The sequence below is a fragment of the Phalaenopsis equestris genome, unplaced genomic scaffold (assembly GCF_001263595.1).
Source record: "Phalaenopsis equestris unplaced genomic scaffold, ASM126359v1 Scaffold211846, whole genome shotgun sequence".
NCBI lineage: Eukaryota > Viridiplantae > Streptophyta > Magnoliopsida > Asparagales > Orchidaceae > Phalaenopsis > Phalaenopsis equestris.
In genome coordinates this window covers 446,677-463,216 of record NW_018230821.1, presented here as the reverse complement: position 1 = coordinate 463,216, position 16,540 = coordinate 446,677, and positions in this window count along the sequence as shown.

Here is a 16,540-nt window from a genome sequence, read left to right as displayed (position 1 = left end):
TTAGGCAGAGAAGATACTAGCTCTCACTCTAGAGTTCCCTCTTCTCCCTCCACCTGGGGGCTAACATCTCATATCAAAACTTAAAACCATAAATCAAATTGGGGGCTTTAGCTTGTTACTCTAAAGTCCTCTTATTCTATACCCTTTAAAAGTTTATTTCCCTATTTATTTGCACTCAACCACATGAACTACATCGTCATTTATGAAATCAATATGTGATTTTAACCATTTGTTGACTAAAGTAATGCCATTTCAGATCTTACATGCTCTCACAACGGGTTCTAACATCTTAATTGGCCAAATTAAGAAGTAAATGAAGTGCAAGGTTTCAAATCATCATAACTTCTTCCAACAATGAAGCCTAATACTTCACACAACTTCATTTAAATATTTAATCACTTATCATTTTAAGGAAAAAGATAAAGAAAACTACTCAGAATCCATGGAGAAAACACAACCACACATGAGTTTAAAAGTAGAAATCATGCACACAAATAAGAAATCTAACATAAAACCAAGTGTAGTCACAAAGATAAACACTTATCTCAAATCTCCTCCACCAAATGTCTTGAAGTTCCTTTGAATTCTTTTCCTTCACTCACAATACAAGCAAAAACTCAAAATAAAAAGAAAAGGTGGTCGACAGCAGTGGCGGTGATGGCGGTGGCAACTTAGATGACAGTAAAGTTGATGGAAGAAAAGGTGGTTGGCAGCAGTGGTGGTCATGGGTGGTGGTGACTTAGATGGATGATGGCTGTAAAGTTGATGGGTGGTCAGCAGCAGTGACGGTGATGGGCGGTGGTAACTTAGATGGATGATGGCTATAAAGTTGATGGGGGGTCGGCAACAGTAGCGGTGATGAGCGGTGGCAACTTAGATGGATGATGACTGTAAAGTTGATGGGTGGTTGGCCTCCTCTCTTGGAAAATCTAAGTATTTTCTTAAAAAATTCAAGCGGTGCCTTGGTGTCTCTTTAAAAAGGTGTCTCCATTCAATGAATCTTCTAGAAGCTGCTTCCTCAAAAGCCAATTGATTGAATTTTTGTGTCCATGGGATATTTTTCATGTTTTTACTAAGGATTGCTTCAAACACCTCTTCAAAAATCTGCTCAAATAAAATATATCATCAAGTAACTACTTCTGGCGCTTAATAGTGGGGTACCTGGCGCTTAGGCGCGGAGCCCGCTTAGGCGTCAGACTTGGGCGCTTAGGCGCCCCAGTTAATTTTTTGCACATTATTTTTTTTTGCTCCAAATTAGACCCTTTACTCCTTTTAGCATTTTCCATCCATTTGATTTTACCTGAAAAAAAACACACAAATACCCTCATTAAAACGCAATATCCCAAAAATAGGTATAAAAATGTGTATAAAAACACTATATATTTTAGGTGTATCAGATAGTAACAAAGGAAAGTGAAAACCTTAATTAGTGCATTCAGAATGGTAAGCTTATTAATGTAGGAGCACTAATTTTTTGATCCATAATTGGCTTTTCATTAAATGTAACCATTACGGAGCTAGGACATTTTGCTATTATCTTTTTTATATGTATTCAATCACAAGTACATTATGAGATTTGGGAAAAGGTACTTCTACCTTTGAAGCTCTGAACCAGTTTATTGTGATCTGTGATAACATTAATATTTTAACAATGAATGGTGGTAAATCTTATATGGACCAGTCTTCTTCTCCCCCTTCCACATCATCAACACGACCATGATGAGTTGTTAGCATTGCAGGTGTAGCAGAAAAGATTAAAAAAATAGAGAAGGAAATGACAATTATTCAAACTAGAGTCAACAACATCTCATATCAATTTGATCATCTGGACTGGTGGGTTAAGCTTCAAGTAGATCATGTTGCAAATTGCCAGGAGGCTCAAATAAGGAAGTATAAGGAAAACAAGTGGATCAGAGAAGTTTCCACAGAAGAATTTCCTCATTGTTCTTTTTATAATCTGTATGTGCACCATAAGTTAATGAATGAGAAAATAGAGGAGAATAGTGTCAATGAAGAAAGAGAGCAGTGGCTATTATGTGCAAAACTTTGATATACAGGTGTCTATGTTTGTGTGATGAATTATGATTTCTTGGTGTCTACGTGTTTGCATTTTTGTATGTTTGTTTGTTGGTTTTTCTATTTATCTACATCTACTTATCAATTCATGTAGGATCTATGATTGTTTGTTTATTTAAAATGAATGAATATGATTATATGTTTATGTGTTTAATTTGTGTTTGTAAGTTTGACATGTGATTGGTGGATTGATATTTGAATTGAGGTGTTAGTGTGCTTTATTTATACTTAAATGTCAAGTGTTTGTGATGAAAGTTTGAAGAATTTCAGAAGATGATAAATTATAAATATAAATGTTGAATTGAGCAGATTAAGGTCTAGAACCTTTGGTGTGCAGTGATTTTCTAAAAAAAAACCAAAATTTCAAAAATTAAGCACCGGTGCCTTGACGAGGAAACCTAGCTCCTGAGTGACACGCCTACAACTTGCCTGCTTTTTCATATATATTTATGCTCAATTTTAATGAATTTTAATGATTATACACTTTAAAGGAAGGTATTTTGCATATTCTTGGTTTCAGATACATGAAATGAACTTTTGGAGAAAATAAAGAAAAAATGGTGTAATTTGGAGTAAAAACGAGAAAGAAAGAAAATTCTGACTTAGCACATTTTGATTTGTTTTGCTATGCTTAATCTACTTTACATTTCTCAAATTTTTTTGAATGAAATTATACTTTAAAGAAAGTTTGTTTTCATGCTGATTTTCTAGGTATATCTATTAGGAGCGAAATGCAACTGAAAGGACACAAAATAGAGCTGAAACAAAGCCAAATAGAGAAAAATCATAAGAGCTGATACAAAGTGGCGCATGATGTGCCAAAATCCAAAGAACTGGCACTGATGTGCTAGAGATGACTTTATACAAATTAAGACATTTTGAGATGAATTTTGGGTGAATTTTTAAAGGGACACTTACTGTAAACACCCCTTGGAGTGATTCAATGCATTTAGAGACTTTGGAAGGTTCTTTATAAAGGAATATGTCTCTTGGATCAATAGATATGTCTTTTGAATTCGAAAGAATTGACTTTTGGAGGGAATTTTGAATTATTTTTGGAGGGAGGTAGCCTTTTATAAAAGAGAGGGAAGTTTAGGGGTTAAAGAGATGTTGAATGGTGTGTGTGTGTGTGTGTGTGTGAGTGAGTGATGTGAGAGTGAGAAGAAGTAAAGAGAGAGAGATAAAGTCAAGGGCTTGGAGATTTTCTTTAAGGATTGTTAGAGGAGAAGGACTTTGACCAATTTCTTCTTTAGTACACTTCTAAGAGAGAATTGAGAGTGCTTTTAAAGAAAGTAAGGCTTAGAGAGATCTTCAAGATATTTTCTTGGGAAGGATTGTGAGATAGGTTGTGTCTTTTATCTCTTTTGTTTTGTAAACTTATTTTTATTAATGAAATTTGTGTTTTTTTGTATCCTTCTCTTGAATTCTGAGTAGTCTTCTTTATCATTCTCCCTACTTTGAGATATGGTCTTGTGAAGAATTGATTTTTTTTATAAGGTTTTAAAAGTCAAAAAATTGTGATGATTTGAACTTTGATCTTCTTTTACTTTTTGATTTAGCCAATTGAAATATTAAAATGTGTTGAAAAACATATGTTCTGAAAGGGCTATCATTTCTACAACATAGGGAAAATCAGATTTGATTTCATAGGACAATTTTTCATCTATGAAATTGGGTGCAAATAAATAGGGAAATATACTTTGTTGGATGCAGAATTAGAGATTTTAAGGTGACATATTAAAATCCCCAATTTGGTTCAGTTGATAGGAAACTGATGCAAGATTTTTAGCCCTCAGGTGAGGGAGTAGTGGGAGCTCTGGAGTGGCACCCGATATTCTCCCAGTCTAACCACAGATTTAGGGGCCAAACTCTGGATTGATCAATGTTCTTTATGCACTTGGAAGAGGGTAATGAATAGGATTGCTCTTGTACAATTTTTCTATATTTTCAAATGATTTTAATTTCTTCACAATCCATATACTCATTGTAAAGGGCAAGACTGCTTTCTTAAATTTGAACTCTTCATCATGAAACCTTGTTTAGTTTTTTTAAATTTAAATTTGAAGTTTAGAAATTAGTTTAGTAAATTTAGTTCTGTTAGTTACATTTTTGTTAGCATTCATTAAATTTATTTTAACTTTTCTTTCTGACTTTAATTTTTATTGTTTGAATATTGTGATTTAAGTTAATATCATAAGAATTTCCATATTCTAAAACTAAGACTTTATAGTAGTAGACTAGAATTAGCCTAAGGGATTTCTTACTGCACTTCTCTATGGGATCGATACTGGAGTTTTTAAAGAAAGCCCTATATTACTTAAAGCGATACATGCACTTGCATAGAACCACTAGCATGTGAACTATTTGATATATTTTATATATAACATTTTTATTTTGCATATTGAATACTTAATATAAATTAGGTTAACATTTGGCCATATTTTTTGAAGCTAAATTATTGCGTAATCTCAGGATGGGTCAAGTTTTTGACACTGTTACTGGGGATTTAAATTGACATTAAACATGCAAAAAAATAACACGCACAAGGGACACATCCAGTTTTTGGCATCATTGCCGGGGAAGCTTCGATAAGGAGAATTTTAGTTAAACCCATAAGACATAGATTCAGAATTTATAGTATTATTATATAGTGTGTTTAATTATTGTGTGTTTCTCTTAAATAAAATCCAAAATACTAAAAATATTTTTGATATCTATTCTATTAGTTAAGTCTTTAGATTTGTATGTGTAGTTTAGGAGCTGCAGACCTTGAATATTACAAGTCAGATTTGGAGAGAAATTTTGGGAGAGATTTAGAAAGACTCCATGAATTTAATGTAGAAATGGCAGATCAACAATATATTGAATATTCAGATTTGGATTATAATGTTAGTTGCTTTGAAAGATTAAACCCCAAGAAAGTGGCAAATTTTTAAGAAAATATTCTTACAATTTTAATTTCTCAAATTGCAGATATTGAGAGGAAGTTGAATCAATACATAGAAATATATTCTCAAGGACCCTCAGTTATTAAGGAAAATTTATTTGAACAAATGATTGAGCCTAATTATTTTGAAACTGGCCATGAGATGCATAATTTTTATTCCAATTATTACAATCTAGGTTGGAAAAATCATTTTAATTTTAATAGGAATAATAATTTTGGAGTAGAAGATAATTTTTAGGAAGATAATCAATTTAATCGGACACGTAGTTGGAATAATCATTTCTATTATAATAATGAACTTTCTTTTTCTCATGGATCTAACTCCAACCCACATAATGAGGGGAAGGAGACACTATTAAAAGAGGTTTTTATTCAAATGTAGAGTGAGCTGGAGTGTCAGGGGACCACAATAAGGCATATGGAAAATCAATTGGGGTAGATTATTAACTCAATTAATAATCCTTCTCAATTTAACTCTAACCCACAGAATGAGGAGAAGGAATTTATATTAGAAGAGGTTGTGCTTCAAATGAAGAGTGAGCTAGAAAATCATGAGGTCGCAATAAGAAATATGGAAAACCAACTGAGGCAGATTATTAATGCAATTAACAGTTGTCCCCCAGAGATTTTACCTGGTGACCCTGAGATAAACCATAAGGAGATGAATTATGAGCAATTTAAAATTATCAAACTAATATTTAAAAGAGAATTCGAGGATATGTTTCAAAAGAACATTTAGTTGAGAAATGAGGATAAGGAGATTGAGAGACCTATGGAAAAAATTTCTAAGGAATTGGAAAAATCTATTTCATTAACTAAGATAAATATAGAAAGGCCACCTCTACCATTTACTCACTATCAAGGGGAAAAATTGAAAGAAAACCCTAAACTAAAGAGTAACCTAGAAGAATTTGATCCAAAATTTGAATTATCTAGAGAGAATCCGATCCCTATTTTGGAAGATCTTGAACTATCTTATAAAGATTCATTTCTTATAAATTTCAATGATGATGATAATATGAAAATTGAGAAAATCACAAGAAGAATAATGGATCTAGAAAGAAATATGAGGAATATGGATATGAATCAATCTGAAAATGAAGAGCTGAATGAAAAAAATTAATTCGAGGACTTTGTAGGAATCTCTGGATCCATGAAAGAATGGGTGATTTATCAAGGATTACTTAAATGGAACTTTAATCAAGGTAGAGTCATTTGTCAGGCTGACGACGTTAAACAAAGCGCTTTATGGGAGACAACCCATAGTTATCAGTGTGGTTTGATTTAGTGTGCTTGAGAGTTATGATTGTTAGTGTTGTATTGTGTTTGCTTTAGTGTGGATTGATCAGTTTGATTGATGATTGGTAGATATGTGGACTATTAATGGTTTGATTTGATTTTTGTGTAGATGTTTGGACTATTAGTGGTTTGATTTTATTTTTATGTGTCACGAGGGAGGTGATTCCTTAACATCGTATTATGGCTAGACTTAAATATTCTCTTGTAGTAGTTGGATTGATGAGTCCACTACAACTCGGATCTCACCCGAACTTAAGTTTTACAAATGAAATCACTAATTTTAACAGTGATAATTCCATCTTAATTTTTTCACTTTTTTTATCTGACTTTATTTTCATTTGATAGGAGTACCTAACTTATTTGATGAGTAACATTTGGATGATTTAACACTATCTTTATAACTGCTATAGGTGCTTAATTACAAGATATATTGACACCAGAAATTGGTGTTTGCGAGCCAATATATCAAGGATAATCTTATCTTTGGGATTAGAATCTATAAAATCATTTATTAGTGCCCCTATATCTGTGCAGTGATTCCATTAGAAATTAAAAGTAATTTAGTGAGATGCAATGAGTTAAAAGAAAAATTGACCTCATTTATCAAGTGTGTTTGTGTTTGTGTTACAATAATATAAATATTTGGACAACACATAAATATATATTCCTAAGATGATAATTTTTCTACTTGTTAGATATTTTTTCCCATTTTATTGAGCATGATTTAATTTAGACTTACTTTGTATTACATATTGACCTGTCCTAATAAATAATTGTAAATGTTTGTGATAGATAGAATTTCTGAACTATTTTTCTTCTTGCTTTTATTTTTTGTATTGAATGTTATATATGTTTGAGATCAAGTTCGGGGGTAGGAAGAAAAATAAATTTTAAAGTTAGTACACTACCTTTTAGTTTAATATATTACAAGCATGTTTTAGGCTAGATTTACTTTCTCCTATAGTCATTCTATCCTGATTATGCATGCATATGAATTTGATAGGATGTTGCAGTAGTTAGTAGATTAAACTTTTAGTTTCTTCCTGCCACATTTTATGGAATTAAGTGTAAAATATTTAAAAATTCAAGTTTGGGGGAAAGAAAAAATTCTCTTAAAAAGAAGTAAACTAAATTTTATTTGTCCTCAATTAACTATATTTTTAAAATTAATTTATCATGACCTTGGATATTAGAGTTTTACTTCAAATGAATATATTATGTTTGTAAATATTATGGTAAATTTATGAAAAAATTTTTAATAACAAAGGTCAATTCTAAAGTTAAAGATATTTGGTATGAAAGGATAAGACTGTTTTTTTTTATTTAAAGGGAAATTGTATTTTTGAAGTATTATATTTTTAAAGTATTAAGAACTATAGAGTTTCATGTAAGAAGAAAAGAATGAAACTTTATGAAAATCATAAACTAATATGAATTTATAAAGTGAAGAAATGTAAGAGTTATGACTTTCAGAAGAGGATAATAAAGTTCAAAATTATTAAAGGCTATCGAGATATAGTAATCCTCACTTGAAAAATAAAAGAAAATGAATTCTGAAAAGATCCTGAATAAAAAAAAGGAAGAAAAGAAAAAGGAAAGAAACAGAAAAGAAAAGAAAATGTGAGGAGAAGCTTGAGAAGATGCCTAATCAAAATTTGGCTTCACTAGAATCAACTTAAGGAAAAGGCTTTATTACATTTTCTAAACTTCTATTGAAGTATTAGTAGCATTACTAGTAAAGTTTTCATGATGTTCTATTTTATATGAATGTTATAAGTATCTTTGATATGACAAATTACAATTCTTCTTGAAATGAATAGAGATTCAGAAATCTTAAATTTGATTTCTAAGTACTCTTAAACTTAGAGTTTGAATCAAAGTTATTAAAGATTTTTTTTTAATTTAACTATTTTATTCATTTAACTAAAGTACAAAATTTATAAGTTAATATCTATCCTAAATCAAATTTTTATGTAGTAAAAGGGTTACTTGAGGACAAGTAACGTTTAAGTTTGGGGGAGTTAACACGCCTAAAAATTACCTATTTTTTCATATACATATTTTATGCTCAATTTTAATAATTTTCAGTGATATTACACTTTAAAGGAAGGTATTTTACATATTTTTGTTTTTTGGTAGAAGAAATAAACTTTTGGAGAAAATAATTTTTGTTTTTTGGTAGAAGAAATAAACTTTTGGAGAAAATGAAGCAAAAATGATGCAATTTAGATTAAAAACGAGCAAGAAATAGAATTCTGACTTGGCACATTTCGATATGCCTTTCTATGCTTAATATAATTTACATTTCTCAAGCATTTTGGAATGAAATTACACTTTAAAGAAATGTTGTTTTCATGCTTATTTTGTAGGTATATCTGTTAGGAGTGAAACACAACTGAAACGGGGTGAAACAGAGCTGAAACGGAGCCAAACGAAGCAAATTGGTGGAGTTGTTGCAGAGTGGCGCATGATGCACCAAAATCAAGAGAACTGATGCATGATGCACTAGAACTAGCACTTGATATGCCAAAGTTGACTTTTTTGTAGATTAAGGTGGTTCGAGATGAATTTTGGGGGAATTTTCAAAGGTACGCTTGTTCCAGAAACCCCTTGGAGTGATTCAATGATTCTGGACACTTTGGAAGGTTCTTTTATGAAGGCATATTGTACTTGGAACAATGGAAATGTCTTTTGAATACAAAAGAGTTGACTTTTGGATATAATTTTGGAGGGAAATTTGAATTCTTTTTAGAGGGAGGCAGCCTTTTATAAAAGAGAGGGAAGTCTTGGGCTTGAAGAGAGGTTGGGTGGTGTGTGTGTGTGTGTGTGTGTGTGTGAGTGGCATGAGAGTGAGAAGAAGGAAAGGGAGAAAGAGAGAAATTCAAGTTCTTAGAGATTTTCTTCATGGATTGTAAGATGAGAGAGAAGATGACAGATTTCTTCTTCATTACACTTCTAAGAGAGAATTGAGAGTGCTTGTAAATAGAGAAAGACTTGGAGAGATCTTCTAGGGATTTGCTTTGGAAGGTTTTTGAGATAATTTGTGTCTTTTATTTCTTTTGTTTTGTTAACTTGTTTTTATTAATGAAATATGTGTTATGTCTAAATCATGTTTTATTGTATCATTCTCATGAATTCTGAGTAGTCTTCTATATCCTTCACCCTACTTTAAGGAAATCATTTTGGAAGAATTGATTTTATTTTATATGATTTTTAATGTAAAAAATTTGTGATGATTTGAACTTTAATCTTCATTTTCTTTTTGATTTGGTTAATTGAAATTTTAAATGTTTGAAATGTTAAAACTTGTTGAGAAACATATGTTCTGAAAAGGGCTATGATTGCTACAACATAGGGAGAATCACATTTGATTTTATGGGAGAGTATTTCATCCATAGAATTGGTTACAAAAAATAAGGAAATATACTTTTTTGGATGCAAAATTGGAGATTTTAAGGTGATAGATTAAAATCCCAAATTTAGTCCAGTTGATTGGAAAATCATGCGAGATTATAAGCCATCAGGTGAGGGAGTAGTGGGAGCTGTGGAGTGGCACCCGGTATCCTCCCAGCCTAACCACAGAATTTGGGACCAAACTCTAGATTAGTCAATATTATTTAAGCACTTGGAAGAGGGTAAAGAATAGAATGGCTCATGTTTGGCACAAAATAATTTTTGTATATTTTCAAATGATTTTAATTTCTTCACAATCCATATACTCCTTGTAAAGGGGAAATATGCTTTCTTAAATTTAAACTCTTCGTCACAAAATCTTTTTTAGACTTTGTAAATTTAACTTTGAAGTTTAGAAATTAGTTTAGTAAACATAGTTCTTTTAGTTACATTTTTGTTATCATTCATAAAACCTATTTTAACTTTTTTTTCTTACTTTAATTTTTATAGTTTGAATATTGTGATTTAAGTTATTATCATAAGAATTTTCATCTTCCAAAACTAAGACTTTATAGTTGTAGACTAGAATTAGCCTAAGGGATTTCTTACCGCGCTTCTTTGTGGGATCGATATTGGGGTTTTTTAAAGAAAGTGTTATATTACTTGAAGCAATACATGCACTTGCGTAGAACCACTAGTGCGTTAACTATTTTATATATTTTATATATAACATTCAATTTTTCATATTAAATACTTAATATAAATTGGGTCAACATTTTGGCTATATTTTTGAAACCTAAATTACAGCATAATTTTGGAATGGGTCAAGTTTTTGGCACTATTATCGGAGATTTAAATTGACATAAACCATGCAAAAAAAATAGCACACACAAGGGAGTGCATCACTAAGAACCAAAATTGGGTGCTAAGGCGTTGAACCAGCTAAACTGCAAGTTTACTCAATTAAACCCCAAAAATTACCTGTTCATGCCATTTTTTCAGCTCCATTAGTCTTCTTCCTCCCCCAACTCTTCAATGTTTCATGTTAGGGCTTTCCCTAAAACACTATTTTTCACATTTTTGGGATCAAAAACTCCGAATTTCTTTTTTTTCAGGTAAGATTTACAATTTGCCAAAAAAAAATTCTTCTTTCACCAATGATTTTTTCCACGTTGTGAAAATGCATAAAATTTATAAATTTTTTGAGAAATTAGTTAAAAAATTTACGGTGAAAAGTTTCTAAGCTTAAGAAATGTGTGTTGGAGCTTATAGAATATATATTTGGAAATTATTTGGAATTTTCTTTAATTTGTATTAGAATTGATATGGCTCCTAAAATAAAGAGGGGAAAAGGAAAAGAGTTCTTCGATCATAGGAAATTTGTCTGCTGATACACCTAAAATATATAGTGTTTATAGACACAATTTTATACATTTTTTTGAGATATTCCGCTTTAATGGAAGATATTTTTGTGTTTTTCTTGTAGATACATGTAAAAAGGGTGAAAAATGCTTAAAGGAGTGAAAAAAGATCAAATTTGGAGTAAAAAGGTGAAAAATGTGCAAAAGAGTTTTGGCGCCTAAGCGGAAGAGGCCCCGGTTCGGAAGAGGCCGCGGTTAAACAGAGAAGGCTGTGCCTAAGTGCCAGAGGCCCCACGCTTAAGCACCAGTGGCGGTTATTGGATGAGTAAATTCGGTTTCTGTAAAATTTGAAGAGGTTATTGAGGCACCTATTGGCTTAATAGGTGGTTATAACCACCATGGACAAAAATTATCACGAAAGGATGCATATCTTGGGGAAATACATTGAATCTAGACATATTTTGAATAGAAACTAAGACACCTTTTGGAAAATTATAAAAGAAAGAAAATTGAGAATTTGAAAGAGGTCCTGAAAGTATTGGAAAGTTTTAAAAGTTCTCATTTGGGGAGTTAGTTAGGAGAGATTTTCAGGCACCACTTTACTTTTATTTTATCCTTTTTGTTATTTTATTTTGAGTGATTGTAAAGAGAAGAGAATCAAAGAAACTTCAAGAGTTTGGTAGAGGACTTGAGATAAGTGTTTATCTTTCTGTTTTGAGACTACTTTTGGTTTTAATTGAGACTTGTTGTTGGTTTGACAATGATTTCTACTTAGTTGTGGAAAGTATTGATCTTCAATGATGGAAGAAGTTGTGATGATTTAAATATATGCACTTCATTTACTTCTTGATTTGGCTAATCTAGATGTTAAAATTTGTTGTGAGAACATGTAAGAATCGGGCTGGTATTGTATCAATCAACAATTGGAAAGAATCAGATGAGGTTGTATGAATGAGAATGTAGTTCATATGATTGAGTGCAAATAAATAGGAAAATATTCATTGAAGGGTGTAGGGTTATTGGACTTTAAAGTGACAGGTAAAGTGATAGGTTAAGGCCCCCAACTTTGTTATTGTTTTAGGTTTTGATACAAAAATGTTAGCCCCGAGGTGGAGTGAATTGAGGGAACTCTAGAGTGAGAGCTAGTATCTTCCTTGCCTAGCCGGTATTCAGAAGAATTCAAACTTTAAATTAGCCAATGTTCTTTATAGCATGTTTAATAAGGGTAAGGAATATTATTGCTCCTATTTGACACAACATAATTTGCATAGTTCCACAATAGAATTCCTATACTTATTACTGATTCATAACAAGAAGAAAGATATTTTAATACTTAGTGCTTTTCTTCTATAAAAACTCTAGCTATCTTTTTAAATTGTTATTGTTCTATCAAAATATTGAAAATACCAAAAATACGTAAATTTTTATTACTGTAAAAATCATCTTTAGTTTAGATAATTATCTTTTTATTAAAAATAGAAAGTTTGGTGTTCAATAGTGCATATTGCGTATTCTCCCTGTGGGTTTGAAATTCAGGTCTTAATCAAAAAGTCCTATATTACTTGATAACGATACATATACTTGCATAGTATCCCAATATATATATATATATATAAATTAAAAGTTAAATTCTTATTTTTCTTCAGGATAATTTTTTTGGTTTTGTTGCAAAGTAAGGAAATATAATCTGAATTATTGTTTTACTTTGCATATTAGCAATATCCAGGGATCAAGTTTTTTGCACCGTTACCAAGGAGAAATTAATTTTAAAAGCAATTTTCTATTTTTAGAAAGTCTTATTTAAACTTTAAGTTATCTTATCTTATTTTATTATATGTTATTGTATGTGTAATTCTGGTTCTGAAGGACTAGTGCCCTATGATTCTAAATTAGAAAGAACTATTAGAAATAACAGAAAAACCAAAACAATTATAAATTTTGAAAAATCCAAAAAAATTACAGAAATGGCATACCAAAATAATCAAACTACTGAAATTCATTAAGAGTTTAGAACTTTAAGAGATTATGCCAACCCTACTGTAGATGTATAACTTCATTGTAGTATTTAAAAACCTAATGTAGTGTCTAATTCATTTGGACTTAAAACTGCTATTATCAAATGGTATCAAATAATTTGTTTAGGGATCACCAATTGAAGATCCAAATTTACATCTTGCCAATTTTCTAGAATTGTATTTCCTTTCTCACTAAGGGATAAAGCTAAGATGTGGTTGAATTCATTAGCACTTGGATCTATCAGAACTTGGGGTGATTTAGCACAAAAATTCCTTGCTAAATATTTTTCACCATAAAAAACTGCAAAGCTTAGAAATGACATTTCATCTTTTAATCAATTTGAAGGAGAATCTATTTATGAATCATGAGAGAGATTTAAAGAACTCTTTAAAAAGTGTCCACACTATAATATACTAGATTGATTAATAATTCAAACTTTTTATAATGGATTAGTTGGATCTTTAAGGTCAATTATCGATGCTGCTGGTGGTGGGTCATTGTTGTCAAAACCATTTCATGACGCTTATGCTTTTATTGAAGAGATGGCTACCAATAATTTTCTGACTACCAATAATTTACTTGGAGCTATATACCTAGAGAAGGAAATAGATGGGCAAATTGATTAGCCCAATATTCATGAAATTGATGCATTTACCATGTTATCCAATCAAGTTGCTGCAATTTCAAGGAAGTTAGACCAATTTGGAATGAATTTTTCTCAACCAATTTTCATGACTGAAGAGAATTCATTAGGCCAAATAGTAGGTTCTCAAGTATCATTAGAAACTTTGAATGCCATAAATAATAAGTAGAATAACCCATAATCAAATTATTATAACCCAGGTTCGAAGAGCCATCCCAGCTTTAGCTGGAATAACAATTCAGATGATAATAATCAGTTATGGGGGAACAACCAAGGAAACCCATTGAGAAACTGGAACAACCAAGGGAATAATAATTATAGATCTACTTATCCTCCAGGTTTCAATAGTAATACACAGTTTAAGGAGAAGAAGTTGTCTATAGAAGAAGTCGTGTTACAAATGGGAAATGAATTACAAAGTCAAGGAGCTACAATTAGAAATGTTGGGAATCAACTTGGGAAAACAACAAATTCATTAAGTAATAGATCCCAAAGAACACTTCCTAGTAATAGTGAATCAAATCCAAAAGACCAAAATAAAGAACAAGTAAAAGCGTTTCAACTTAGAAGCGGAAGAGAGTTGGTAGGTCGGGTTCAAAATGAAATTGAATTAGAGAGAGAAGAAATTGAAGAATCAAAAGAGGACGCCTCAAAAGATTCTGAGAGACCTATTTCTCCACTAAAAATTGATTTAGAAAAACCACCACCTCCATTTCCTCAGATACTTCGTCAGCGAAAGTTGGATAAGTAATTTTTAAAATTTTTAAAATATTTAAGAAGCTTATAATTAATATTTCATTTGTTGAAGCCTTAGAACAAATGCTGATCTATGTAAAGTTTATGAATGATATTCTCAATAAGAAAAGGAATTTTGAAGATAATAAAACAGTTGCACTTAGTGAGGAGTGCAGTGCATAATTCAGAAGAAGCTTCCTGAAAAGCTTAGATCCTGGTAGCTTTACAATTCCATGTGCAATAGGAGAAAAGTTTTATGGGAAAGCTTTATATGATTTAGGTGAAAGCATTAACCTTATGTCATTATCAATATTTAAAAGATTGAGATTAGGAGAAATAACCCCTACTACTGTAACTCTGCAGTTAGCAGATCGTTTGATGACATACCTTAAAGGAGTTATAGAAGATGTGCTAGTGAAAGTGGATCAATTTATCTTTCCTGTTGATTTCATTCTGCTAGATATGGAGGAAGAGAAAGAGATACAAAGAGATACCTATCATTTTGGGGAGAACTTTCCTAGCCAAAATAAGAGCAATGATAGATGTACAAAAAGGGGAATTAACAATGTGTATCAATGATCAAACTGTTACTTTTAAATCAATGAAATACCCTGCAAAAGGTAAAGATAATGAATGTTATAGGATGGATATTATAAGATATCTAAGTGAATGTCATTTTAGAACTACTTATGAAGAAAAATTTGAAGTACAAGATTTGGAACATGAGCAAGAAGAGGAATTAAATCAATGTGAAGATCTTTCTAAGGAAAATTTAAACTATGTTCAAGAAAGTTTTGAATTTTTGGACACGATAGACAAAGATAAATGATTTTGTCCATCTATTGAAAAACCTCTAGAACTAGAGTTCAAGTTACTTCCTAATCATTTAAAATATGCCTTTTGAGGAGATTCCTCTACTTTATCAGTTATATTTTCCTCAAAATTAATAATGAAAGAAGAAGAAAGGTTGATGAAAATTTTGAAAAATTTTAAGAAAGGCTTTGGATGGACAATTTCTGATATTAAGGGAATCAGTCCTTTAATTTGTATGCATAGAATTCATATGGAAGAGAACTACAAACTTAGGGCTGATTCGGAAAGGAGATTGAATCCTGTTATGAAAGTAGTTGTTAAAAAAGAAATTTTAAAGTGGTTAGATGCTGCAATTATCTACCATATTTTAGATAGTGCATGGGTTAGTCCAATTCATTGTGTTCCTAAGAAAGGAGGAGTAACTGTAACTCTAAATGAATGTAATAAGTTAATACCTACTAGAAAAGTTACAGTGTGGTGAATATGCATTGATTATAGAAAATTAAATCTTGCCACTAGGAAATATCATTTTCCATTACCCTTTCTAGATCAAATGCTGGATAGACTAGATGGGCATAAATAATTTTATCTTTTGGATGGATATACTGGTTATCACCAAATTTAAATATCTCCTGAGGATAAAGAGAAAACAAAGTTTACTAGTCCCTATGGTACTTTTGTTTTTAGAATAATTCTCTTTGGTTTAAGTAATGCCCCTTCTACATTTCAAACATGTTCAAAGATATATGTGATGCCAATTTTTTATGATTTAATTGAAAAAGGGGTTGAAGTATTCATGAATGACTTTTCAGTGTTTGGAACTACATTTGACTCATGTTTAGAACATTTTCCAAAGTTCTTAACCACTGTGAAGAAACAAATTCAGTCCTTAATAGAGAAAAATGTCAATTTATGGTAGTTGTAGGAATTGTATTAGGACATCAAATATCAGAAAATGGTATGAAAGTAGATCGTGCTAAAATTCAAGTGATCACTAATTTACCTTATCTAACAAATGTAAGAGAAATTATGAGTTTTTTAGGACATGCTGGATTCTACAGGCAATGTATTAAAGACTTTTCATATATTGCTAAGCCTTTATGCCATTTACTGGAGAAAGATGCAATTTTTAATTTTAATGAGGAATGCCTAAAAGCTTTTAATTTATTAAAAGAAAAATTAATCACTACACCAATTATAGTTTCACCAAACTAGGAGAAACCTTTTGAATTAATGTGTCATGCTAGTGATTATGCT